A 13,378-nucleotide genomic window follows, 5' to 3' on the forward strand; every position below is an offset into this window, starting at 1 on the left:
GGCATGATGCCAGGAATGAGGTAGAAAATACCTGGCAAAGTTTCTGTATCAACCTGGATAATTTAGTAACATCTCTTAGCTTCAATTTCTCATCTATAAAATATGAATGACAGTACTTACCATGAGGATTATCATGAAAGTTGATGTAAAGATTCAGTTTCTGGCATATTTCAATTTTTTTATATTGAGGATTATAATTTAGTAATATTTCATTTTACATATTACATGAATTTTTTTTTAAGTGAAGCCTACCTATTTACAATGACTTACAATAATGATCTTTATATTGAGGTTCCTGGAATAAACATTTCTCTCCCACTAATGCATTAAACTTCTACTCACTCAAACCCATTGCAATTGAGATTTCAGAAATCAGATCAAGTTGTAAATGTTACAGCTAAAACATTGGATGTGGCTTTCTTCTCCATAGAAGAGCTCCAAAAAGCATAGGATTGGAAGTGCCCAGGCCTGATATAGTCTTAACTTTGACACAGTATAACCTGGGATTCCTTGCTTTGCCTCTTTCTGGACTCCACTTTTTTCATCTATGAAATAGTTATAATAATGATTTCCTTGCTTACTTTATAGTGATTTTATAGAGATTAAATGCAATAAATGATATAAGAATATTTTAATACTTTTACCATATAGCTTTTTTGTCGTATCTTCTTATTTTTAAGGGAAGAATAATGAAGGGTGTGTTGCTTAGTTCTTTTTTTATTTTAATAATACCTATCCCACCTTTCCTCACAGAGGTGCATTTTTTAATGTTTTTTAACATTTATTTGTGAAGGGGAGATAGAGAGATTGAATGTGCCTGTGAGAAAGAGAGCGCAGGTGAGGGGCAGAGAGAGAGAGAGGGAGACAGAGGACATGAAGTGGGCTCTGTGCTAACAAAAGAGAACCCGATGTGGGGCTCAAACTCATGAACCTTGAGATCATGACCTGAGCTGAAGTTGGATGCTTAACCCACTTAATGGACTGAGCCCCCAAGCACCCCTGTCTTGCTCAGTTCTACATCTTCTTACAAATTATCCTATTTTCTTACCTTACATAGATTTCAAAATTTAAATTTGCAAACTAGATACATTTGAGGATAACTGTTAACATTGGGAAGTCTTTTATTTTACAAAAGAGTTTTTCTTTAACTTTCTTTTTCTTTAATTAAAAAAAATTTTTTTTTAGAGAGAGAGAGACAGAACACGAGTGGGGGAGGGGCAGAGAGAGAGGGAGACCCAGAATCTGAAGCAGGCTCCAGGCTCTGTGCTGTCAGCACAGAGCCCAACACCGGGCTCGAACTCGTGAAACATGAGATCGTGACCTGAGCCAAAGTCAGACACTTAACTGACAGCCATCCAGGTGCCCCTCTTGGACTTTCTTAAACTAATAGGAACCAACAGCAGTGCATTTAAAGGATGATTTAATGATTTAGAAATGTAGCTATCACACACAATTTGGAATATACCTGCATAGTAATATCAGAGCTCAGGTTAATATTAGGATTTTTTTTCTAAAACCCAGCTCAAACCCAGTAGTAATGGGATTGAGTGGTACTTACATCTACAGAAAACACTATTGAATCTTTTGCTATACATTTCGTTTGGGACTTTGGGTTGGGGCTTGGCTTTGAATGAATTCCAAAGCAACCTTTATACTAAGAAGGTCTAGTAAGGAAATAAGTTTAACAGATTCTAAAATATAATCATTCAATCCACAAGTCCATCCTAAGTGCTGGGACCATACTGGGGACTTGGTCCTCTGCTAGGGGGAAATCTTCAATGAAGAAATGACATTTGAATTGAATCTTGAAAGTTGCATAGGTGTTTAGTAAATGAAAAAGGAGTCTAAGGGAAAACAAGGCCCAGAAGACTGTGTGACCAGTTTAGAAGAAGGATAATTGGACCCAAGAAGCAGGTTTGAGTTTAGGGAGAATGTGGAGGAGTTCAGATGGAGAAGGCTGGAGAGGAAATCATGAGACAGACTGAGGAAGGCTTCCTATGCCATGTTGTAAAGTTGCTATAAATGCAGACAAAGGAATGAGTGTTTGATAAAACAGCCCATACTAAGCACATCAGTTATTCTCCTCTGGACATTTGCTCTATAAATTTTCTCACTGAGGTGAGGCAAGGGATATTTTGTTATTATGCAGAGGGCATTAAGGTTCTTTGCTAAAGATTGCACTCCTTAGCCCAGCATGCTGATGAGCTAAGGTTTAGGAAGATACACTCTTGCCTGGGTAAGTCATGTTTAATGTGTTCCACCCATTAATTTGCTGTAGTAATAAACCATATGGATTATTATTATTTTTTCCTGAACTGTTTGCTATCTCCTTGGTGTGTGCTGTGTGTATGGAGTTATTAAAACATTATTACAGAATCATATAAACTGGGGCTGGGAAAGTGCATGATCTCTGAGAACATAATATATAGCACAGGTAAGGTCAGTCAGGTCTGAGATGGAGGGTGCAGAAGAAAAGAGGTGGGTGTAGGGGTCAAGGAGTGGGTTACAAGAGAAGGCATAAGCTGATGGGGTTTTAGAGGGGAAGTTGGTGACAGGGGCAAGGAATGATAGGAAGTCCCAAAGCTTCAGACCAGGACTCTGAACTTGATTTTGGAAGTGCTTGAAAATAGAGTAAGTTGAGAATTTCTGCAGTACAGAAACTTCTTTGGTGGGGGCCACCTGGGGAGTGAGAGTCAGCCAGAAGGCCAAGACAAGCATTAAGCTTAAGGCTCCAAGGTCCTGAGCTTGCCTAAGATTGCAGGAATACAAAAGAAAAGTGCTTCAAGAAAAGTCAGAGGTTGTCGGCCGCAGCAGTTAGAGGCGGACTGAATGCAGTGAGCAGAGAAACGTGGAATCCGGGAGGACTCCTGGGCTCCTTGGCTGTCAGGACCTAGCAGGGAATGGCACTGTTCAATGCTTTCTTGCTGTTAATCATTTTTCTCATTTTCCCTAGTTGTTAACCCTGGGACCATACTAATCAACTCCTCGTTTCCCTGCCCGTGGCTTACATGGTTCCTTGGTTATTACATCTGAGTTTAATCATTGTCCAAACTGAGCTCCATGTCTTCCTTGCAATTTCGCCCCTGATTCAGTTTGTGTTTTGCCAGGAAATATCGCTGTGTAAAAATGGAAAGGATCTGTTTAGAGAGAGGAGAGTCCGTCAGAAAAGGGAGATGGGACTCTCCAGTGATGCATGGAAGGTTTTTTTCCTCCCTGATCCCAAAGATGGCGATGAACCTATTCAGAAAAGCTAAGAAAAACCAATGTTGTTCATGACTTACTGCATTTCCTCTTTTGCTCCTGCATAAAGAAGCTGGAGACGTGAACTGGACAGCACAAAAGTGATTAAATCAGAAGCATCAAAATGTAGTCAATTCTATGCGTAAGTAGGAATTATCTGGAAGTCACGTTCGACTTCCACTTGCACCTCTCTCTGAATGGCCTCCTCCACTCTAGAAGTCCCTCATGAACCAGTGGAGGAGACAGAACTCAGTCAATCAGGGGTTCTTCAATTATCAGGAAGTGTCAATGCTGTCTATCACCAATAAGACATCAGAAATATTATTTATCTCTCTATATGGTTGTCGGATTCTGAGATGGCAAAATTTAAACTCAGCTCCTTAGAGACCACCCCTCAAAATCTTAAGGGGATTTATGAATATATATGGGTACATTAATTTTTTTCCCATAAAATGCTGTCAGATATTCTGATACCCTTAGGAATATCTCACTCTAGAGAATGGGGTATTTCCATCACGATACAAATATCCCATTATTTTTCCCATTTTTAAAATAAATAAACATATATAACTTGACCCCCATTTTCCACATCGGCAACCATCTCATTTTGCTTCCTTAAAAGCAAATCTCCTTAAAAGAATTGTCTATGACACACATTATCCCCAATTTTTCTCTTCCTATTCTTTTTTGAGTCCTCTCAAATTAGACTTTCTCCTCCATCATTCCAATAAAAATGCTCTTGACAAGACCACCGAGAACACCTGTTTGATAAATCTAATAATTACTTCCTGGCCTTCACCCTCCTGGATGTATCAGGAACATCTGATACAGTTGTTTATCTTTTCCTACTGGATCCCAGGCTAACTCCTTTTTCAGTCTGGCTTCTAGGTAAAACACTCCCTGTGTTTGTCCATCTCACAGGCTACTCCTTCCCAGGCTTCAATATTAGTTTCTTCTTGTCTTACCAACTTTTTTTTTTAATGTTTATTTATTTTTGACAGAGAGAGAGAGAGAGAGAGAGAGAGAGAGAGAGAGAGAGCGAGCATGAGCGGGTGAGGGGCAGAGAAAGGGAGACACAGAATCCAAAGCAGGCTCCAGGCTCCGAGCTGTCAGCACAGAGCCTGACGTGGGGCTCAAACTCACAGACCGAGAGATCATGACCCGAGCCTGGGACAGACGCTCAACCAACTGAGCCACCCAGGCGCCCCATTGTCTTCCCTACTTCTTAATGGTGGTATGTTGCAGGGCTTTGCACTTAGTCCTTTTTACTACTTTATCTGAACTTATTTCTTCATGATCTCACTGCCTCACACACCATTTACAAAATATGACTCCCAAATTTATACTCCAAACCCAGATCTTGTCCCTGAATTTCATGCTTACATATATCCAAATGACTACTCAATATTTCCACTTGGATGTTTGATAGAAATCTCATGCTAAGTATGTTCAAAACTTAGTATGTTCATCTGTCCCCGCCAAATCTTACTCCTCCTAAAGTTTTCCTCTTCTCAGTTATCCTATGAATGGATGGATGCCACAGAGCTTGTTCGCATTCATCTCTCTTTTGTGGTCCTCACCTAACTATCAGCAAACCCTACTGACTCTCCTTTTGAAGAGTATGCAGAACTGGATCAGTTTTCTCACCCACATAACTGCTTCCATTCTGGTCCAAGCCATTATCCTAGTACAACCGAATAGTTGTACTACTGTTTATTCTTTAAATGGCAGAAAATATCAATCGCCAGGTGGTATTAGAAGTGGAGACTAGAATCCAGACAATAATTTATGTTGCCAGTTCAGGGGTCTGATATTGATGTGAAAAGTACATGGATACCTCAGCAGGGGGCCACACACACACACAGAGGTCTGTGCCATTTATTTCTGTCCCTCTGTCTACTCGTTTACCACAGAGCCACCTTTCACCTGTTGTGCCCTGCTCTGTTCTCCAGAAACCTGAGTTCTAAGTGATAACATCTCATAGCCTTTCTTGCTCTGCTCTGCATGGGTTCAAGCAATGAACGACATGGGTGGGATCTCAGAGGGCAAGAGAATAGAAAGTCAGAGTCCTGAGACCCCCCCACCCCCACCCCTACCACACATCTGGCAATGACTTTTTCTAGTCATAGCACATATCAAATTTTCCTTACTGCATAGTTGTGGCTTTCCCTGAGTTCTGCAAGCACCATTTCTTCCTCTTACTCCCTCAGGATCATGAATATTAACTGGGTGTCTCACCATGCCTTGTTGGTTCCTTTAACCCTACCCGAATCTCTAAATAATCCCTTCATTGGGCTCCTTCAGGAACATCTTTTTGAAGATGTTCTCTATTTTCCTTCTGGAATCCTTCTTAACATAGGTAGAACTATTCTTTTGGTATGCAAATAAATATTAAATTAATTACATTTAATGAAATTAAATAACTATTCCAAAGCACATTACTCATAGAAATTTAGAGACTAAAAAATCTAAAGGGAATAAAAGCATTCATTCCTCACTACAATGTCACTAGATAGCTACTATTAACATTTTAGTGAAGTATAAAAACTTTACAATTTTTTATTGTATTTGTCTTTGTCTAATTTTAGTCTCCTTGTGATGTCTTAAAACATTAATATGTCTTAATATAAAAAGAAATGTAGAGAATTTGGAATATGGAGAAAACACAAAGAATAAGAAAATCAAAAATTCTATCACTTAAACCTGGATAAATTTATCAGATAAACCTGGAAAAATTTATTCTGTTTTCCTCGAATCTTTCTTTCTTTGGAGTTTAATGTAGTTCCTGCTTTAGAGAAAATGGTGATTTTTAAAGCATAGTGAGGGCAGATTAGTTACAATTCATAGAACAAAAGGGAAATGAAGAGAGGCTTGGAGTAATATTGACCAGTGGTTAGTTTTTATTGCTCTGTTCTAATATAAAGAAAATTTACTAGAGCAATTATGTTGGAGTTTAAATCATAAAAATCAGTTATTCAATTATCTTGATGTTAAAGTTGCCTCTTTATATGCTTTGTACTTTGTGGATGGGGAGAAAGACTTCGTAATTTTCTTGGTAGTAGGCTGAAAACTTGTATATACCATAACCAGTGTTAGTGGTCTTTGTCACAGTGCAACCATTCTTTTCTCTTCAAACAGATTTCCACACAACAGTGGGAGGAAGGATATGTCTTAAGAGAACTGCTTAGTTCTGGGGGAAAAAAAAAGAAAAAGAAATTTGCTGAGGAGCAAAGCAGGTTCAATTTTGCACCTGGTATATACAATCTAAATTTTAACACATAAATAAGCTGATTCTGAATTAGAGATCCAAAAGAGAAATGAAAGACTGTCAAATCCTTTGTTTTTAATATCATAACTTTCCTAATTGAGCTTTATACATTTTGATTTTTCCTTGAGTCACTCAATCTGTCTTTAACTAATTATTATAAAGGGAGTAGGTAGGGGCACCTGGGTGGCTCAGTCGGTTAAGCATCATCTAAGGCTTAGATCATGATCTAGTCCGGCTCTGTGCTGACAGCCGACGGCTTGGAGCCTGGAGCCTGCTTTGGGTTCTGTGTCTCCCTCTCTCTCTGCCCCTCCCCCACTGGGGCTCTGTCTCTGTCTCTGTCTCTGTCTCTGTCTCTGTCTCTGTCTCTCTCTCTCTCAAAAATACATAAACATTAAAGAATTAAAAAAAAACAAAGGGGGTAGGTATATCAGTGCTATATGTTCGAATCTCTTGAATATTTAACTCCCTTTGTGTTCCTTTAAGACATGAATGTCGGTTTATTTGTGTATGTAATAATTAGGTTTCAACATTTTTTCCTCAAAACTTTATGTATTTTATATTTTTGATATAGCATAATGAATAGGCAAGAGATCAGTATGTCTTTTTTGTAACATGTATTTTCCTGAATATTTGCTTAAAATATATGTATATATATTTGCCATATATATAAATGACAATTTAAGATAATTTCCAGCAGGTAACCAGGTATCATTTCTCCCCTTCATTGATTTTTACGAAGCATGTAGTCTACACCCTGTTAATCAATGTATATCATGTCTCTGTTTCAACTTCAGATTAGAAACAGTTGCCTTGGTTATGATTTCATTACAAAATAGTCCTTTTTTTAAAATTAGAAATGTGCATTGATGTGAGGTTGAATATCTTTCTATGATTTCCTCCATTATTTTTCATCTCCTCTTTATTTTGCTCCTCATTCTCAGGAACTTCTCAAAATTGTTCTAAATGCCTGATTTGGTTTTTCACAGAATTGAATCTGCTCTTTATTGCCTTCAATTTGAATTTTAATTCTGCTGTTTTATTTCAATGTTATTAATAATATTCCCTTTCCTCATCCATATCTCTTTTTATTTTATCTTTTAATTTTTGTCTGTGTCATTCTTATTTTTTTTTCCTGCTCCCATTTCTTATAGTATTTTCAAGGAAATACTTATTTTTTCTAATTTTCACATTTCAGAATAAGGTTTTAGCTAGGGTTCCTATATGAAATGTTGAATTTTATCTTTCATATTGACTTCTATGTTCTCCATTAAATATTGTTTTCTAGTATCTTCTCCTTTGGTTTCTTGTTCATTTTCAACAAGTTCTTTTCTTTTTTCTTCTTTAAAATTTTTTTTGGGTTTTCAAAGAGCCAATTTTGATATGGTTAAACTTTATATATTCATATTCTGTTCTTATTAATACTATTCCTACTAGTTTCTTCTTTTAAATTATTTGAACTTAATTTATTAGGTTGATCTTCTTTCTTAAGATGGACATTTAGACCATTAATTTTCAACCTTTCCTTTTTTCTAATGTAAGGGTATACATTTACTTCTAAATGCCATGTGAGGATTTCCTCTTATGCTCAATTTCTTCCTTTTTTTAACTCTAACTTCTATGTTTCACTATAATTTGTGTGTGTGTGTTTTTTATGCATGGGCTATTGCAAGTGTGTTTTATAGTTATCTTGGTGATATTGAATCCTAACCTGGTCATATGATGCTCAAATCTGTATTCCTCAATTCACTCAATGATTATTTATTGAGATTTACTATGACCAATGGACCATTTCAGGTGTTAGGACTTCATCAATGTATAGACCAGGCAAACTCCTAACTCTTTGGAGCTTATATTCTAAAATGGGGAGAGAGACAGTGAATGTAATTAGTAAGTAGGAATTTTAGAGGGTGGTAAGTGCCATTCACATTTAAAATCAGGGAAAAGAAGATTGGTCATGCTTTGTAGGGGTGTGTGTGTGTGTGTGTGTGTGTGTGTGTGTGTGTGTTATATGTGTTCTGGTGGGGAGAGTGTGGGGTTTTAAATAAAGTGGTCAAAGAAAGCCTTCCCAGTAAGGTGATATTTGGGTATGTCTTAAAGGAAAAAAGGGATTCTTCTCTGGGGAAGAGCCTTCTAGTCAAAGGGTGCATCTAATTCAAAAGCTCTGGGGAAAGATCATCTCTGAATGTTTGAAGAGGCCAGTGTGACTGTGATAGAATGCCTGAGGGGACATGGTAGAAGAGGAAAAGGGACAATTAATGTCACTTGCACATTAGCAATGAGACCCAAGATCTTGATTTATTTTTATCTGAACTTCATGAAAGTTTTGTTTATTCAAAGGATGTTTTATTTTTCAGATTTTTTAAAAAACATAAATGGCTTTATTATGACCTCTAGGAATAAGTAGATGACTCCAATAGAGAGTGTAGAATCTTTTAGGCTCTTGTGGAAACTTTGGCAATAATAGTTTAATCTGTGTTGAAGGAACTCAAGATTTTGCTCTTTTAATCTGATCTTTCTAGAGGAATCATCCACTCATTTAGGCAATAAATAATTATTTCTTTTCAAGATTATTTATATAAATATTCTTTTGTTGACTTCTAAGAGATTTAGTCAGGTGAACATGCAGTCATCCTATTTGGTCATTTCATCGTAGAAATCTGAAGGACTTCACGGGTTATAATTGTTACAACAGACCAGTATCCAAATTCTGCCTGAACAATTCCATTTGTCTTGTTTATAGCTGAATTCATTACCGGGTTACTTTAATTTTTACCAACCTTATCTTGTACTCCATTAGAAATTTGAAAATAACTCTCAGACTCTCCTCAAATCATATCTTCTCTGGTCCTTGCATTCTAGATCTTTCTATTGTTCTTCATAGTCCTCATATTTCTGGTGCTTCAGACTTCCTGCCATTATATTCACCTTCTTTTAGACATAGAATTGTTACATTTCTATGTCAGAAAAATTCCTGCTCTTGAATTTGAATTTTTATTTCTTCTTTTATAAGTAAAACAACAACATTGATCATGGACAAAAATGTGATGAAAGCAGATCAGTTAGATCCCAGCATTGATGGCCATCTTAAGTATTTTGGCACAATACCTAAAAAGTTTCCTTTTCTCAAAGAAAAGTTCTATAATAGATCTTCCTCAACCTTAGTGAAATTGATTAATTACTTCAACTTAATTGATTATAGGCAGTTTCTCAACCGTTTCAAATCCTAGAAACCAAACTGAGCCATGAGTCAACATCTTTCTATTTGGTTACATCTGTGTTTATAACTAGCATGGCTCCCGGTTCCAAACAAGTGCCCAGTATGTTGCAAAAGCAAAGTGGCTAGGTCTTCTCCAAGTTTAATTTCCTATTTGTGATACAAATTAAGTTAAGATGAACCTGATGAGGCATAACTTTTACTGTTCTGTTTTTGCCCTGATGATGAATAGCACTTTCCCTGAGTGTCATGTGAATTTGCTCCTGTTTTGAAAAGACCCCCACTTGATTTATCAAAAAATTAAGCTGGCAGAAGAAGCTTTCAAGCTATATATAAAGCATCTGTCCTCTCACCCAAACCTCTTCCCAACAAAGTTTCATTTTATACTTGGGAAGGTCCAACATTACAGGAGGTATTTCTTGGAATATCTTTTTAGACCTTTTGAAATCCCATCTATCATTTGAGGTTCAGCTAAAAATTATTTCAATGTGAGATTTTTCTTAGCCCTCAGCCAGAGTAGCAGTTTCTTTCTTTGGGGGTCAAGATCCATTCCTAGCGTGTCACCTGTAGATTCTGTCCTACTTTGCTGGTGTCAGTGTGTGCATCTACACTTGATCAAGTTTCTACTTACAACTCCTACTTCATACTAAAGCTCCTGGTAGATATTTCTCTTTTTTTTTTTTCTTGACTGTCAGGAATTTTAGCGATCTTACTCAGGTAGTGTATATCATCATGTAAGTTATGATGAGATGCCCTGCTTCTGACTATAGAGGCATAAAATTCTGGAAAATAGTCTCCTTTTGCTCCCAACATTGGAGCAGGGAACATGACTTAAATGAAATGATAGCATAGTCCTCCCTGAAGCCCTAATTTAGAGCACTGATGCCCATCACTAGGGGCTTTTGAGGATTGTGTTTAGCCATGGTAGTGATAGGAATCATTGTTTGGTGGGGATCGTGGCTCTGGTTCAGCAGTGGTCTCCAGTGTCCAACAGTAACACCAGTAGTTTCCCATCGACACCATTCCTGTACTGTGATCTTGCCTCTGGTTCTGATTCCTGCCCATTTTCTATAGCTGGCTCTTCATTTACATGTTGAGATTACAAACTACCTAGTTCTCTTCTAATAAACTCATTTTTAAACCAAGAACCTTGACTGGTAGAGGAAGAATCTTTGTTTTACTCAGATGTGATTACTATGTGCCTAATAAATGTTTACTGAATGATTTAAATCATGTTGGATATGATGTCTGTGGGAGCCCATGGGAAATCAGAAGGCCAAATTAGCTCATTAATTAAACTTCCATGTTAAATTTTAGAGTGTGTGATTCTGGAGAAAGCCTTAGAATAGTCTTTTCCACAATACTCTTCCTTTTCAATATTGAATAAAGATCTCAGTATAGATTTTCAGCAGCCTGTGGGTTAGCTTTTTGCCTTTTTAACTTTTGTGGGATGTAATGTTCAGTTGTTTTGGGAATTATAAGCCTGAGAACTTCCTTGGACATTAATGCACCAAAAATAGAGGAAGGACATAAATGAGTGGATTGCTCATTCCTCCTGCTGTGTGGCCTGCAGTGGCTGCTTTGGAATTGCAAATTCCAGGAACCCAGGCAGAGGGAGAAAAAGTAGCACTAAAGCAATTTATCCTTATTATAGTTTTGTTGGGTCCTGACCTTGCCAAGGATTTTGTAAAGATGAGAGCTTTCCAAGATCTAAAAACAGAAGTCAAGGCGAGTGGGGAGAATTCTGTCTTTCCTATAACCAGACCTCAGTGCACAAGATACCTTTTGGGTATGGGAAACGGCCTGAGGTTTCTTGGTGGTTCCACTGCTCTGCCACCTCCCGCTGGGGGTCCCCTGGCACTGGCAGAGCCATTCACGTGTGTGGGCGCATGCTCAGGCTGAGGCTGTCAATCCCTCTGGGGGGAATCACCCTCTGACAGCGAGTGATGAGTTTCCTAATGGGCCCGTGATGACTGCAGCCCTGCCTGGAGGCTTGGCGTCTGCTCAGCAGCTGCCACACAACCGCGATGCTGGCCTTCCCCACAGCCTCAGGGGAGCCCCGCTCAAGGTTTGTGCCACTTCACTGACTCCAGAAAGCTGTACGTTTACACCATGGGGAGTGAGAGAAGTGTGTTTATCAACCACCAGGCTTGGAATGAGAGCCTTCTCCTTGCGGGAATGCATCAATCACTTCTCAGGACTGACCCTTTGTGGTAGTTCCCCTTGTAAATGATGTTTTGCTTTCCCTGATTGCAGAACAAAATGAGAGCTTTATAATTAAGTGTGTGGTAAACAACGTGGCAGTGGCCCTTTGGGTCCTCAGTCCTCTCAAAACAGAGAAGTGTGGGGGTAGTAGCTTTGGGAAGGATGAGGTAGGTTGGGAATTTCTTCCAACTTCCTACTTACAGCTAGCTAAAAGGCTACTAGGTGATTTCTATAGGACACTTGACCTCAAACACTGCTTTAGGTTTCTGCTCACAAACCTGCCATAGCTCAGTTTATGCCAAACCATTTAAACGGAAAACCCAATTGAAGCCTCTTGTGTTCTTAACTGCCCAGCGTGCAATGGAGCCTAAGCACAGAGCTTGAATTCCAAAACTGAAACAAAGGGGCATTTGTTCTCTTTTCTGAGTGGCGACGGAGTATTTTGAAGAATGTTTGGAGACCAAATTATGTTGATTTAACTTAGGATAAGATCAATGGGTTGTTTTTCAGAGAAAGATGAAAGGCCATCACTTCTTTACACACCCCCTCTATCTCCTTTGGAAATAGACAGCCAGTGAGAACATCATCCCGCGTACTTATTAGCAGTACTTCCAGGGCTGTGCCTATTAAATGAATTGTTTTGAGGTCAACATGAAACACCAACTGGAATGTAACAGAAAGATATCAAAATAGAACATCCCCCTTTGTGATCATTAAGACAATGTTAAAAAGGGAGAAATCTATACTATTGACCCAACTTTGGTATTTTCTGCTTTAGTTTAGGGTCATCACCACAAATCTCAGTTACTAAACTCATTACATGTTGCAGAGGCTTCCTCAGCTGTGCGATTAACAATCCTCCTCTGAATCAAGGCATCACAAATAGTGTGTGACTCTGGTGCATGAGAAATAGAGCCACCAGGGCCAACTAGTGTCGTCTGCAGCCGAGGACTGGGATTTCTTCTATATGCGCCTCTTCTGACTAATTTTTGGATCCCGAGTCTTTTATGACTTCAGTTGTGTTGAATGACAAACAATACTGACAGTATTATGGGTCTTTGTTCCTTATACGTTCTAGGTAGGTGCCATCAAGGAACTTTCTCGTGACCAAAGGGGAATACTGAAGAGGTGCCGAGATGATAAGCAACTCTGCGTGGCTGACCTGTCAACTCACATCCTCTCCATAAATTTTTTTAAGTTTATTTATTTGTTTTGAGAGAGAGAGACACTGCACGCTAGAGCAAGGAAGGAGCAGAGAGAGAGAGAGGGAGAGAGAAAATCCCAAGCAGGCTCTGAGCTGTCAGCATAGATCCTGATGCTTCATTTAACATCTAACTCATAATATCAACAAGAACAATAGCAGTAGTTATTATTTTTTGGGTATAATTACAAGATGATAATGCAATGGTCCCCTGTATGGGAGTTTCCTCTTTGCAAGCTGGATTCTGTTA

This window comes from Prionailurus bengalensis, chromosome A3 (assembly GCF_016509475.1).
Source record: "Prionailurus bengalensis isolate Pbe53 chromosome A3, Fcat_Pben_1.1_paternal_pri, whole genome shotgun sequence".
Taxonomy (NCBI): domain Eukaryota; kingdom Metazoa; phylum Chordata; class Mammalia; order Carnivora; family Felidae; genus Prionailurus; species Prionailurus bengalensis.